General features: G+C 40.0%; 1 long non-coding RNA gene across 2 annotated transcripts in view; it reads left to right on the top strand.

Annotated features, from left to right (window-relative positions):
• Positions 1 to 1085: 1085 nt before the first annotated feature.
• The window catches only part of LOC141278116 (uncharacterized), a 90924-nt gene continuing 78412 nt past the window's right edge, over positions 1086 to 13597 (top strand). For both annotated transcript variants that reach the window (XR_012330434.1, XR_012330435.1), the window contains exon 1: positions 1086 to 1145. This is a non-coding gene — a long non-coding RNA (uncharacterized lncRNA). The remainder of the gene's footprint in view (positions 1146 to 13597) is intronic.

A 13597-nucleotide genomic window follows, 5' to 3' on the forward strand; every position in this document is an offset into this window, starting at 1 on the left:
ATTAAGTTATTTAACTGAGACACATTACATATTTGAAGCAGTTACTGTTTCTTACTTACTTTTCAATGAGGACTAATAATTTTATTTCCCCGAAACATTTCTTTTAGAACACAACTGACAATTGACTTAAAGTAAGTCAATAAGTGGAGACACTGCTTGGAGAATTGGGCTTCCAAATTGGGCTGGAAGCATGAGTAGGTTTTATGTCATACCCTCAAATGTGTACTTGGTTTTAACAATCCCTCTCTCAAAGGGCGTATGTTGTGGCTTCCTAAATGTGGATTAATTTTGAGTGCACAAGCGTTACCTTTGTTCATTTTTTTGCTGTATTGATTAAGTCTCACCTTTCTGTCTCTGTCTCTCTGTTTCCTTCTCCAGATTTGTATAAACTGAACAAACCTGGGGGGAAATAAATGTTGTGCCTTAGATGTAGGACAGAAAAAACTATTTAAGGCAAATTTGCCTGTAATGGGTGTGGTCTCTCAGCTCCTAAAATGAAGACACCTGTGATTTAGAAGTGATCTTGGGATGAGGTCCTTTTGTAGAGCGTGGAACTCCTGTAGATAAGTGAACTTTTTCTAGTAGTTAAACACAAGATTGGCTTTGGGAAAGACTATTTGGAGTGGCTTTATTCCTTCTCGTTTTGCTACAAGGTGGGCTGAGGGGATCCTGTGAGATTGGATTTCTGATCCAATTTTGGTTTATCAAAAGGGAACAGAGAAATCTCAGAGGGGGAGATTCATACCCAATCTTTTAGTAATTTTCCAGCACGCTACACTGGGCTGTGGTCATAAATCTCAATAGAAACTTGTTTCCTTCCCTCTGCTGGCAGCCAGCCTCGTTTACTCAGACCATTGAGAGGTGGAAAGCATCCCCAAACCTTCGCTGCCCCCTTCTTGGGAACCAGAAGGTCTCGTAGAGTGGGAGAGAGTACAGCTGACAATGTCTGTTTTTTCTTGCATAGGACAAACCTCCCTCTGATCTCGACCCTTGACTTTATGGCAGCCAGCCACATCCCGGAAGGAAGAAGCAAGGCGGAGTTGGGGCAAGTCATATTTATTTTAGAGGACCCCAAGTGGGCAGGGAGAACATTCAAACACGAACAGGTATGCCACAGAGCAGAGTGGCGCAGAAATCTGGAAAAGGTAATTCAAAAAACGACACTCTTGAAAGGTCTGAAAATCCCCAAATCTCATCTTTCATAGGCACTAGAAATACTATCAGGAAGATTGCGTGACCCAAGATGAGTTACTTTTATGAGATTGTCTGATGGCTAGGGGAAGGGTGGACGGAAGTCAAAGGATTTGCCTTTCTCATTGGCACCGTTTCCAGTTCCTGATTCCCTGCTTGTTGTGATAACTAAACTGGACTCATGTCTCAGTCTTTGCAGAGCCAACACCAACACTGTGATTAGGGATGTACTTTAGACAGTGCCTTCTCCCAAACAGCTGCCTCGTGTCTTGTTTAGAGAGCATCGCCTTATATAAATCAACAGGAAAATCTCTCTGCCTGTCTCCCGGAGTGAAGGGTAGCCCTGTAACCTCCTTCCCGTGAAATGGAACTGAAATCCTGTGCACGTGCACCAAAGGGCCTGGCTCCTGGCTCTCAGCCGGCCATCTGTTCACTGGACAATGGGACCACCTTGTCTTTGGGGCATACAGATGGGTGGACATTTTGCTTTCAAATCAGGTCTCATCTGTAAGTTTGTTTTCTCTGTGACAAAGCTTAAACTGCAAACACCTGATTCTAAGGAAGTCTTTCTTTGGGAAGTATTTGCTATCCTGGGAAGGTGATGTGCAGATTCTATGCCTCCCATCACTCACCTCTGATTTAAAATTATGAGCTGCTCTTTTCTGTGATCTAGTTTGGTTGGGTGATCATTTTCCTGTGTCTGGACAAGTTGACACTGCAAGTAGAGCTAGAGGATTTTTTCCCCTGTGGTTCTCTGTCTTAAATGAAAAAGGTGCAAATTGCTGAACCTGGAGTAAGGTGGCTTGAATTGGAATTGAAGGTGAATGATTCCTATAAGGGAAACTCCTTTAAGAGATACTGGAGGATTATTGATGAATAGGATTACTGTTGGATAGTTTTAAATATCCTCTATTATTTAATTACCCTAACATTGCATTTTTCTTTGAGTATTGTATAGAAATGTATCTCTATAAGTACATCTAATATCTAGTTTAATAAAATAAATAATGTTTAAGTGAAGTATCGAGGTGTCCCTTTTCCTCAATCCCTGGTAAACAGAAAGAAAAAATCTTATGAACCCAATATTCACTGCATCTTTTTTTTTTTAACATCTTTATTGGAGTATAATTGCCTTACATTGTTGTGTTCGTTGCTGCTATATAACAAAGTAAATCAGCTATACGTATACATATATCCCCATATCCCCTCCCTCTTCCGTCTCCCTCCCACCCTCCCTACCCCATCCCTCTAGGTGGTCACAAAGCACTGAGCTGATCTCCCTGTGCTATGCGGCTGCTTCCCACTAGCTATCTGTTTTACGTTTGGTGGTGTATCTATGTCAAAGCCACTCTCTCACTTCGTCTCAGCTTACCCTTCCCCCTCCCCGTGTCCTCAAGCCCATTCTCTACATCTGCCTCTTTATTCCTGCATCTTCACTGTAGACTATTTCCCTGCTTTCAGTAAAAGTATCTAGATTTGAAGAAATCACTGTACACGAACAGTGGAAAATCTGATAGATTCCAGGAAAAAAGATCATTAGCTTTATAAACGTACCGAATGTGAGGTTAAACTTAGTAGCAGGAACCCACAAGGCTACTTTCTTTTTTATACTTTACTTGTATGTATTTATTGTAACAGCATGCACTCTCTGTAGAACATTTAAAATATTCAGAAAATAACAAGAAGAGAATAAATATCCCTAACAATCCCAATTTCCAGAGATGATAAGAAATACTAAAATTTTGGTATACTTCCTTTCCGTTTTTACATATGTTTAATATATATATATGTATATTATTTATATATGTATTATACATATGTAATAAATATGTATTTATATATAATTACAAAATTTAGCCCATACCTTATATATGCTTTTGTGTCCTATTGTTTTCACAACCTTGTAGTGCTTTTCAATTATTACTTAATTTTCAAGATCCTTTTGGGAATTAGGGGTTGAATGAGAGAATACCTATGTTCTAGTAGATTGGTCTACATTCCTTTCTACTTCTTTATTCTACATTATTTAAAGTTGAACTGTTCCCATCAACTAATCATACATATGTGTCAAGGTTTCTTCCACCACTGCTCTTACTTTACTAACCTTTACTCTCCTGGTTCTTGACTCTTTAAGAACCATGGGCTTATATCAGCCACTGTCCAGTGCTTAGTAATCTCCAGGAATTCTAGCGAGTGTTTTGAGAGTTCCGTCATTACTTACTTTCTCTTACTCGTATGAACAACATGGTATTTAGCTTCTGGGCTGTCTGTTTAAGTGCAGTAGAATATTCTGCAGCTTATCTGTTATCAGGGCTCTCACGTCTCTATAAAGCGTCCCCCAGCTGGGAAAGATCTTTTTTGTTGTTTTTCCTCTAAAAAGATGGCAGAAAATGAAACATTTGACCAAGCTGTTCTATACAGCAAACATTTGTATTTTATATATATATCTCATAGAATTTATTTGAGAAAATTTCCTTTTTAGATTTCCTTATTTTAAACGAAGTTAAATTATCTGGATGAAAAACAGAAATTCACGCTACTGTACAGATTTTGGAGATTTAAAAAGAGACTCTCTAGACATTTTAAGATATTTGTGGAATTCATGTGAATAATTTAAAGAAGTAAAGAGTTGAATTTTTCATACTTTCTCTCAACGCCCTGTCACTGTAGTGATGTAATTGTTTTCCTTTTATGTCTTGCATTTTTTTTCCGAATGGGAAGAATAGTCAGCAAAAAAAATCAGGGATGCCCAAAGAATGTCATTTCCCATGGTCCAATGTAGACTATACTCTTCTCCTCTTATGTCTGCTCGCTAGACACTTCAGGGCCTTTTGATTTCAGGTTGGATTGTGTGGGGGGCATTGTAAGGGAATTTGACCGTAGACAGATTGAAGCAGTTCTTCTGCCATCTGTGGTGTGTGAGTCTAGTCAGTGGCTACTTTCTTGACCAGCCAATCTGGAAATGGCCCGACTAAATGGATAATGCAGAGAGCTTATCCCAGGAAATGCGATCTGGCTGGAGCCCTGCCAAAGCACCAGTCTAGGAGTTAGAAGACTTAACTTATAGTCATGGCTCTGCCATTTGGCCGTGTGGCGTTGGGCAAAGCACTGTACCTTTCCTGAGATTTGATTTTCTCCTCTGTAAAATGGGAAGATTGATACCATCGTGCCTGCTTTCCAGATTTATGGTGAGAATTCAATGGGAAGATGAGTAGAAAGGCACTCTGTAAAGCACACAGCCCTAGACAGTTCTGGGGTGGAAGTTATTGTTATACAAAGTGTGACAGGGTGCAAGTGGCCAGAAGAGCACACACATTACGTGTGATCCAACTAGACTTCTATTGTGTAAGTTACAATTTGTATTCTGTGAATTATATTTATATTATGACAGTATATGTTTTTGAATTGCCTGAATGATAGTTGCTTGTACAGGTAGATTGAGATACGCCTGGATCTGTAAAGACTCGCTTCCTTTGCAGAGGATCTTTTGAGAAGAAAAACAGCTAATATCCTACTATTGTTCTAAGCATGAACACTTTGTTGGTGATGAATCTCAGTTGGAAGGTAGACCCAGAAGTCAGGAGGATGTGTAGGAAATAATTCCCCTTCGTTGTGAGGGAGATTTGGGGAGAAGGTAGCTTGGGTCTGTAGCCTAATGGATTACTAAGTCTTCACCAGGAATTCTGGGTAATTCTTTACAGGGCTATTGGCACAGCTCCGTAACCACAGACCTCCCACACAAGGTAGACTGCTTCCCCTTACCAGAGAGCAGGTCAGAACACAAGTCTCTAGAGAGAAAATGAAGGGCCTGTGGTGGAATGTTTAGTTCCTTCTTCCAAATGCACTGATAAGTTACTTCACGCAGGTGAGAAATAGTGAGGGACAGAGAGAAGAAAAGAGACGGCATCTTCTGTGCTTCTGATGTCCGTCCATTTGGGAAATGTGGACCAATGTTTGTCACACGTAAGTGTGCACCCTGTCCTCTGGAAGAGAGTGAACAAAAGATGGGGCAAAAGACAGGAGTGTTCCTCTGATGGAGGTGCCTCCACACAGAAACATGTAGAGTAGGAAAGAAGAGTTCCATTTAACAGGGGGCTCAGTTGGTGCCTCACATCAAAGCAATGGTTTGAAATATTCCTCAGGTTATTATCACAGGCTCAATGTCAAGCCACCAGAGAACCACACACTGTTAGGGATGGAAGGACGTTAACTGTGAATCTTGCCTTAGTTACTTTCCACTCCAGTTAAATTGCATTATAAAGTTTGTGATTGACCTCGTTAAGGGAAACATTTCCCCGTGTTCATTTAACTAAAAAGAATTTCCTTTACCGTTTCTTAGCATGCTTTTATGTCACTTTCCATGTTAACATTTAACAATCCTTCACTTTGTGAGGGATCCTAACGTCAACAGAAGCGAGTCATGTGAGGTCAGATGACAGATTATGTCTGGAGTCCACGAGGCCGTTCAGTTTATATTTGTTAAAATCAAGGAAGTTCATAATTCTGTATTTTATTTATTATTTTATTTATTTTTGGCTGTGTTGGGTCTTCATTGTTGTGCACGGGCTCTCTCCAGCTGCGGCGAGCGGGGGCTGCTCTTCATTGTGGTGTGTGTGCTTCTCATTCTGTGGCTTCTCTTGTTGCGGACCACGGGCTCTAGGCACGCAGGCTTCAGTAGTTGTGGCACGTGGGCTCAGTAGTTGTGGCGCACGGGCTTAGTTGCTCTGCGGCATGTGGGATCTTCCCGGATGGGGGCTCGAACCCACGTCCCCTGCATTGGCCACTGCGCCACCAGGGAAGCCCCTAAACTTGAAGTTCTTAAGAGACTCACTGGAGTCACTTGAACTCCTTGTTCCTCTTCTGAAAGATGTACTATTTAAAATGGGGTCTATGAAATGATGAACCGAAGTCTGAAGGTTATACACAATGGCCTGGCCAAAGCCTTGCCATCCTGGTTGCCCCTGATTGAGGGAAGACCTCTTCAAGGGCTGCAGGATCTCATTAAAGCTCTTGGAGGAAACGGCCATGTCTCATAATTGCAAAAGGAATGTGCATAGACTGATTGAATAGTTTGGCTAACAGAAGTTAAGGGAATCCTCTGGAGAAAAGGAAGGAGAGGGGGAAATGAACAGAGAAGTCAAAGAGAGGAAGAAGTTGTGGAGTGGAGAAACGAAACAGAAAGAAGTTAGGGTGGTTTTGAAACGTATCTGTGCGTTCTGTGACACTCCTCCCGTTGAGGGGCTAAGATGCAGCCGCTCTGCACGTCCAGCCTTTTCTATTTCATGCTCTTCATTTGCAGTTAGTCTCTGATGACTCCTCTTTATTCTTCCGGTAGAGGTTGCCAGACTAGTCTTCCTAATGCGCAACTCTGATCACACTATGCTCTGGCTCAGACATCCACTGTCTCCCATTATTTCCTGGACCCAGCAAGGGTGGTGCCCTGTCAGCCTGACTCTGTTGGCATCCACTGCTCCCACCCCAAAGACTAAGGTCATTCTCCACGTGGGTCCTTTCATTCTTGTCCTCACATCTTAGCTCATGCTGTGCCCTCAGAGTACAGTGGAGGTACTCTAGCCCACTTCTCTTCCTGCCAAAGTCTTAGACATCTTTCAACTTCCAACGTGATTCCCCTATAACAGTGTTCCAGCTCCCTCCAATATGCGCTTTCCTTTTAATTTGAAGCCTATAACACTGTCAAAAAGGTGTCATTTATGATAAGATCATATTCTAACTTGTATTTTATTTTGTATACTTACTTATTCTCACCTTCCTCTGACTGTATATAAGGTCTATGAGGGCATGAAGAGGGCTTTACTCTTATTTCCATCGTAAGGAAGATTCTGGTAGAATGCTAAGCACCCAGTACTCAAAAATTATTCCTTAAATGAAATTCTCCCTTTCTCTTTTGGCACTTTATGAAACTGCCAGTATCCTTGAAGAGCCTTTATTCCTTCCTTTCCTTTCTTTTAAAAATGATTTTCACAAAGCACAGTGTCACATTTTTAAAGATAATTTAACATCGAATTTATTGTTCTTAGATGTAATATATGCATAGTTTGAAAGCTAAATAAACTGGTAACAAAAGAGTGAGTAGGCCTGTGCCTCTGCCTTCATTTTTTCCTCCCCAAACCCCTTTACAGAAACAAATACTTACAACTTTCAGCTATTTCATATGGTTTTTAACAAGAGGTGCTATTGGACTCTAGTCCCCATTGATATAGCCATATCCATATAATCCTAAAGCACTGTAACCTTAAGAAATGACTTTAAAAGATAATAAAATCTGATATGAAAGCAAAATTGAAAAATGTAGGAAATATTCTTCTTTGGGACGAGTTGGAGCCCTGAAAATGTAGATTCACGTGACTGTCTCTGTGTCCTGACCTGAGTACAAGGATAGTAAACAAGAGACTCTTGCTAGATCTTTCCAGATTGCTTTCCAGAGAACTGACACCAAATTACACCAAAGGAATGACTCTAATGGAAAACTGTCTTCTCAATAAAATGATGATTTTGAGGTGTGTATTAGGAACGATTCCTCATTCTCAAATATCCTGAGATTATAGCCAGTGAGCTTTAGGTGAACTCTGGGTAAGATTTTAGAGTGAATTATTAAAAGAATGACTTGTGAGTTCTCCAGTAAGGAACTGGTCTTCACCAGCTTCAGTTTTCTAAGGACAAGGTAATCACGTATTTTGAAATCCACAACGTACGTAAGATGGCACATGTTGAACTAACTTCTTTCAGCGGCAGGCTTTGTGGGCTTCTGACTCAGGGAATCGTACAGCATTTTTAGATTTTCACGAGGCATTTGATGAGATTGCTCATGATATTCTCATGGATGAGATGGAAGAAGCTGGCGAAATACAACCCTAATGAGAGAGACATGGTTTCCCCACTGCAGAACTTAAAGTTGAGTGGAAGTCATAGGGAAATTGTTTTCAGGTTGACATGAAGACTCTTTAAGCAGAAGGACGTAACTTCCCCAAAAGGAAAAGGACTGTTTGTGACCCTGGAGATATTTGAATGCAGATTGAATGGACACTTGCCAGGGAAGGTTTAGAGGCAATTTGAGGACTTGGAATTCAATGTCTTTTAAGGTTTTTTTAATCCTTAGGGTCTGGGATTCTTGCTATAGCTAAAGGCATGTGAGATATGTCCTCTGTTCCCAGATTATAGCTGGTGCCACATAACCCAGCCAGGTTCTCATGGGCAGGTCATCTTGGTTATTAAAAGAGGATGACAGTGGATACGGGTGAAACAGTCTCAGCCACAGGAATGTCTAATGAAACACCCGTCCTCCTGACGGGGACTCAACGTTTCATCGTGCTGAGACCAGGACAGTCTCTGTGTCGAAGCCATTTTCCTGGGGGAGTCACCTGGATGGTCAGCCAGGGGTCATGCAGCCCAGTTCAGAGAGGCTGTCACGTGATGCTGACATCATAGATTGGTCAAGGTGGTCTTACCTGAGGCTTAAAAGATGGACTCAAAGACTGTAAAGTCGTGATTCCAAGACAGTGACTCAGTGACCCGGAAGAAACGAGGATTCCCTGTTAAGGCAGGCCTCTGGGCCAAAGCCGACCACCCACTGTCATCAAACTGCCCGGGGGAGAAGAGCAACGTTCTCCACCTCCCAACCCTCCAAGCAGCAGCCTAGCCCTTTGGCCTCAGGGCTTCTTGCCTCCTGCTGTCAGAAGGCTTTGAGGAGGAAACCGTTGCCCTGAACTTTGAATGTGGCTAATGGCATTCTCAGGACTTTCTCACCAGAGGGCTGCCCCATCACCCGCCCTGATTAGGACAGGAAGTTGGGAGCCTGGATGGCTGGCTTCCTGCAGGCGGGGCTGGAGGGCTGAACTACAGCCAGCAATTCGTGGAGGTCACTAGGTCGGCGTTCTCCTCTGTGTCTTCCGGTCCCCTGAAGCAGCATTTTGAATAAACGGCTCTTTCCTCTCACAAACCAAGATGTGAAAAATCTTCTGGGGTCCCACTCGCTGCTTGCCCGATTCTGTTTTCTGCTCCCCTTTCTTGCATTCTCTCAGATTTCTGTCTTTTGGGGGAGTGTATCGTCGTGACTAATAGGAGTGGGGCAAATAGGCCACAAGGTTCATATTATTCCATTTTGGGAATGGTCTTAGTTACAGGGATCTCATCTGTTTTTGGAAAGATTCTGTTTTCTTAGAGGTCTTTTCCTTGCAGCAATCAAGATTTTAAAAATTCCACAGAGAAATATTTCCATTCCTGGTCATGCTTGATACCATGCATCACTTAGAATTGGATGAACATAATTAAAACAAGCAGGAGATTCAAATACATGCAGAAATATCAAGACTTCTGAACGCCAGCTCAGGAATATAAAGTCGACGTCTCTCATTAGCGATGCCTCTGTTCTGTTTTCCGAGTTACTGACTCCATCAAGGGCTACCTGCATGCATGTCCTCTTAAAACATGCAATTCCTTAACTACTGACAGACCCCCGGACTTTTGATAATGATGATTTCTTTAGGACAAACAAACATAAGGTGCTTGGAGGAAAAAAATTCCTACAATGTAAATAACACTTCACATACCAGCCTGGCTGCTGCATGATTAGAAATCATTCTGTTTTCTTGTTTACTCCAAGTTCATCACTTAGAAACCTCTAAGTAAGTCATATACTTATCCAGCCTTCTCTTTGAAAGTGATCTAGGTGACTTTTGCTATTTCACTATATGTGTGTGCCCAGAGATAGGGGAAATCTGGTATTTTTTTTCATCCTCTGATCTCCTGGTTCATGTTATCTGAACTAAATGGCAATGATTCCATTCTCTTGAGTTTAAAATTTATTCGGGATGTTCCCACTGCTTCCGTCCTCATATCATTGTTGTTTTTTTTTTTTTTTGCATAGAAGAATGGTTTTTTTTTTAACATCTTTATTGGAGTATAATTGCTTTACAATGGTGTGTTAGTTTCTGCTTTATAACAAAGTGAATCAGCTATACATATACATATGTCCCCATATCTCTTCCCTCTTGTGTCTCCCTCCCTCCCATCCTCCCTATCCCACCCCTCTAGGGGGTCACAAAGCACTGAGCTGATCTCCCTGTGCTATGCGGCTGCTTCCCACTAGCTATTTTACATTTGGTAGTGTATCTATATATGCAATCATTGTTTCTTACCTGAATGAATGAGTCCTTATAAGAAGTGGTCTCATTGGTTTTACTCTGATTCCCTTATAGTCCTTTCTCCACATAGTAGCATGAGAAATTAAAAAACAAAGCACCAAAGCCCCAGGAAATTGGATTATGGAATTCCCTTTCTTGAAACTGCCCCATGGTGCTCCACTACACTTCAATCCAGATTCTTTACCATGGTTACAAGGTCTTACCTGAGCTAGCCCCTGCTTCTCCCTCTGACTTCCCTTTTTAAAAAAAATTTAATGCTTTGAGTTTTAATAAATTTATTATATTTGCAACCATCATTGTAATCCATTTTTAGAACATTTTTATCATATAAAAAAATTATCATGAGACCATTTACTGTCCATCTCTATTCCTCCCTCCAGTAAAGTACAGGTCTACTTTCTATCTCTATAATTTACCTCTTATGGATAGTTTGTATAAATGGAGTCATAAAATATACAGTCTTTTGCATCTGGTTTCTTTCATTGAGCATCATGTCTTTAAGTTTCATCCATGTTGTGACCTGCATCACCATATCATTCTTTTTATTTCTGAATAAAATCCCATTGTATAGATGTATCACATTTTGTTTATCCATTCACCTCTTGTTGGGCATAAGGATTGCCTCCAGTTTCTGACTATTATGAATAATGCTGCTATGAATAGTTACATACAAGCCTTTCTATGGACCCACATTTTCACTTTTCTTGGCTACATTCCTAAGAGTAGGAATAGCTCCTATGGGGAACTGTTAACTTTTTAAGAAACTACCAAACTGATTTCCAAAGTGGATGCACCATTTTACATTCCCATCAGCAATGTATGAGGGTTCCAGTTGTTCCACATCCTTGCCAATACTTAGTATTTTATCCATGATTATAGTCATTTTAATGCTTTTTCTGCACCTGTTGTGAGGATCATGTGAATCTTTTCCTTTACTAATATATTACATTATTTTTGGATGTTAAACCAACCTTGCATTCCTGGAGTAAATCTCATTTGGTCACAGTGTATAATTCTTCCAATATGTAGCTGAGTTCACTTTGCTAATTTTGTTAAGGATTTTAGTGTGTTTATTCGTTAAGGCTTTTTTTTTTCTTGTGGTATCTGTTTGTGGCTTTGGTATCAGGGTGATGCTGACCTCATAGAATGAGCTGGTACTTTTCGCTCCTTTCTTTTCTGAAAGAATTTATGAAGAATTGGCATTAGTTTTCTCTTTAAATATTTGAAGGAAATTACCAGCAAAGCCATCTGGTTCTGGGTCTTTCTTTGTAGGAGGATTTAAAATTGCTGATTCAAATTATGTACTTGTCGTAGGCCGATTCAGATTTTTCATTTCTCCTTGAGTCAGTTTGTATCATTCTAGGAATTTGTGCATTTCATCTAAGTTGTCTAATTGTCGGCATTAGGTTGTTGTAAAATTTTCTTATAATCCTCTCATTTTTGTAGGTTTGACAGTGATGCCCCTTCTTTCCTTCCTGATTTTGGTAATTTGTGTCTTCTCTCATTTTCTTCGTTGATGTAGCTAAGTTTTTGTCCACTTGGTTAATCTTTTCAAAGAACAGGCTTTTGGTTCTATTAATTTTCTTAGTGGTTGCTCCAGAGATTACAATATGCATCTTAATGTATCACAATCTATTTCAGAATAATACTAACTGAGTTCCAGTAAAATTCAGAAACACTGCTTCAGTATAACTCCATTCCCCCTTCTTTGTGCCACTATTATCATATATAATACATTTATATTTGTTATAAGCATGACAACACAGTGTCATAATTGTTGGTTTATACAGTCTTATGCATTCTAGAGAAGTTAAGAGATGTATTGAAGAAAAATGTATTTATAGAGTCTTCTAGATTTACTCACATATTTACCATTTGCAGCATAATTAATTTCTTCTTGTGGATTCAATTTATCATCTGGTGTCACTTTTCTTTTGCTTAAAATATTTCCTTTAATATTTCTTGCAAGCCATAATTGCGAACAACAGACTCTTGCAGTCTTTGGTTATCTGGGCTTTTCTGTATCTCACCTATGTTTTTGAATAGCAGTTTTGCTAGATACAGAATTTTCGGTTGACAGTTCTTTAATTTAAACAATTTGAATATGTTATTTCACTGTCTTCTGGCTGTCAAGAGATAATGCTCCATGGATATCTTTATGTTTCGCCATGGTCAGGGCTTTCCAAACAAAGGGCACTGGAACTTAAGTTAAAAGACACTTAATGCCCACAAGCTTTGAAAGTTCAATGTAGAAGCTTCCAGAGAGATTTGGAGACACATCCCCTGGAGATTATTTTTGTTTGTATTCCAAAGAGGGAATTGTATGAAGGTAGTCAAAAGGTACAAACTTCCAGTTGTAAAATAAATAAGTACTAGGGATGTAATGTACACCATGATAAATATAATCAACACTGCTGTATGTTATACATGAAAATTGTTAAGAGAGTGCATCCTAAGAGTTCTCATGACAAGGAAAATTTTCAACAATTTTTTTTCGTTTACTTTATATCTATATGAAATGATGGATGTTCACTAAACCTATTGAGGCAATCATTTCATGATGTATGTATGTCACACCATTAGCTTTACACCTTAAATTTATACAGTGCTATGTGTCAATTACATCTCAATGAAACTGGAAGGGAAAATAAAGCATCTTAATCTTAAAACAAAAACCAAACACCTCCCCCATCCCCAGATCAAAGGGTAATACAAACTTCTCCTTATCCCCTCAGAGAACAAACTTCTTATCCCCTCAGAGAAGATTGGTTTACCTTCCACACTAAAGGCTTCCCCCCAACCCCTCAGAGTTACAGATGTGCCACTATTAGCCCTGAGTTTCATAATTTTGTGGATTCCTCTCCTGAGCTATAAATCTTATTGGAAGTGCAGGTAATATCTGGTGCTCATTGCGTTGTTCTGTGGGAAACTGGGAAATTGACATAAGCTGCTCTGCAAACAAAACGCCTTTTCCTGAATCCAGAGGTCTCCTGTTTCTCTTTACATATATTTGTATATTGAGAAATCAGTCATTAATATTTGTTTGCCCCTATATAGAATTTGTTTTTCTCTTGCCGTTTTCAAGATTTTCTCTCTGTTTTTTTTTTCCCCAATAGTTTGATTATGATCGGTATAGATGTGGACCTCTTTGAGTTTATGTTACTTGGCTTTATTGAGCTTCTTGGGCCTGTAGATTAATGTTTTTCATCAAATTTGTAAAGTTTTCAGCCATTATTTCTTCAAAT

The sequence above is a fragment of the Tursiops truncatus genome, chromosome 2 (assembly GCF_011762595.2).
Source record: "Tursiops truncatus isolate mTurTru1 chromosome 2, mTurTru1.mat.Y, whole genome shotgun sequence".
In the NCBI taxonomy this organism is placed as follows: domain Eukaryota; kingdom Metazoa; phylum Chordata; class Mammalia; order Artiodactyla; family Delphinidae; genus Tursiops; species Tursiops truncatus.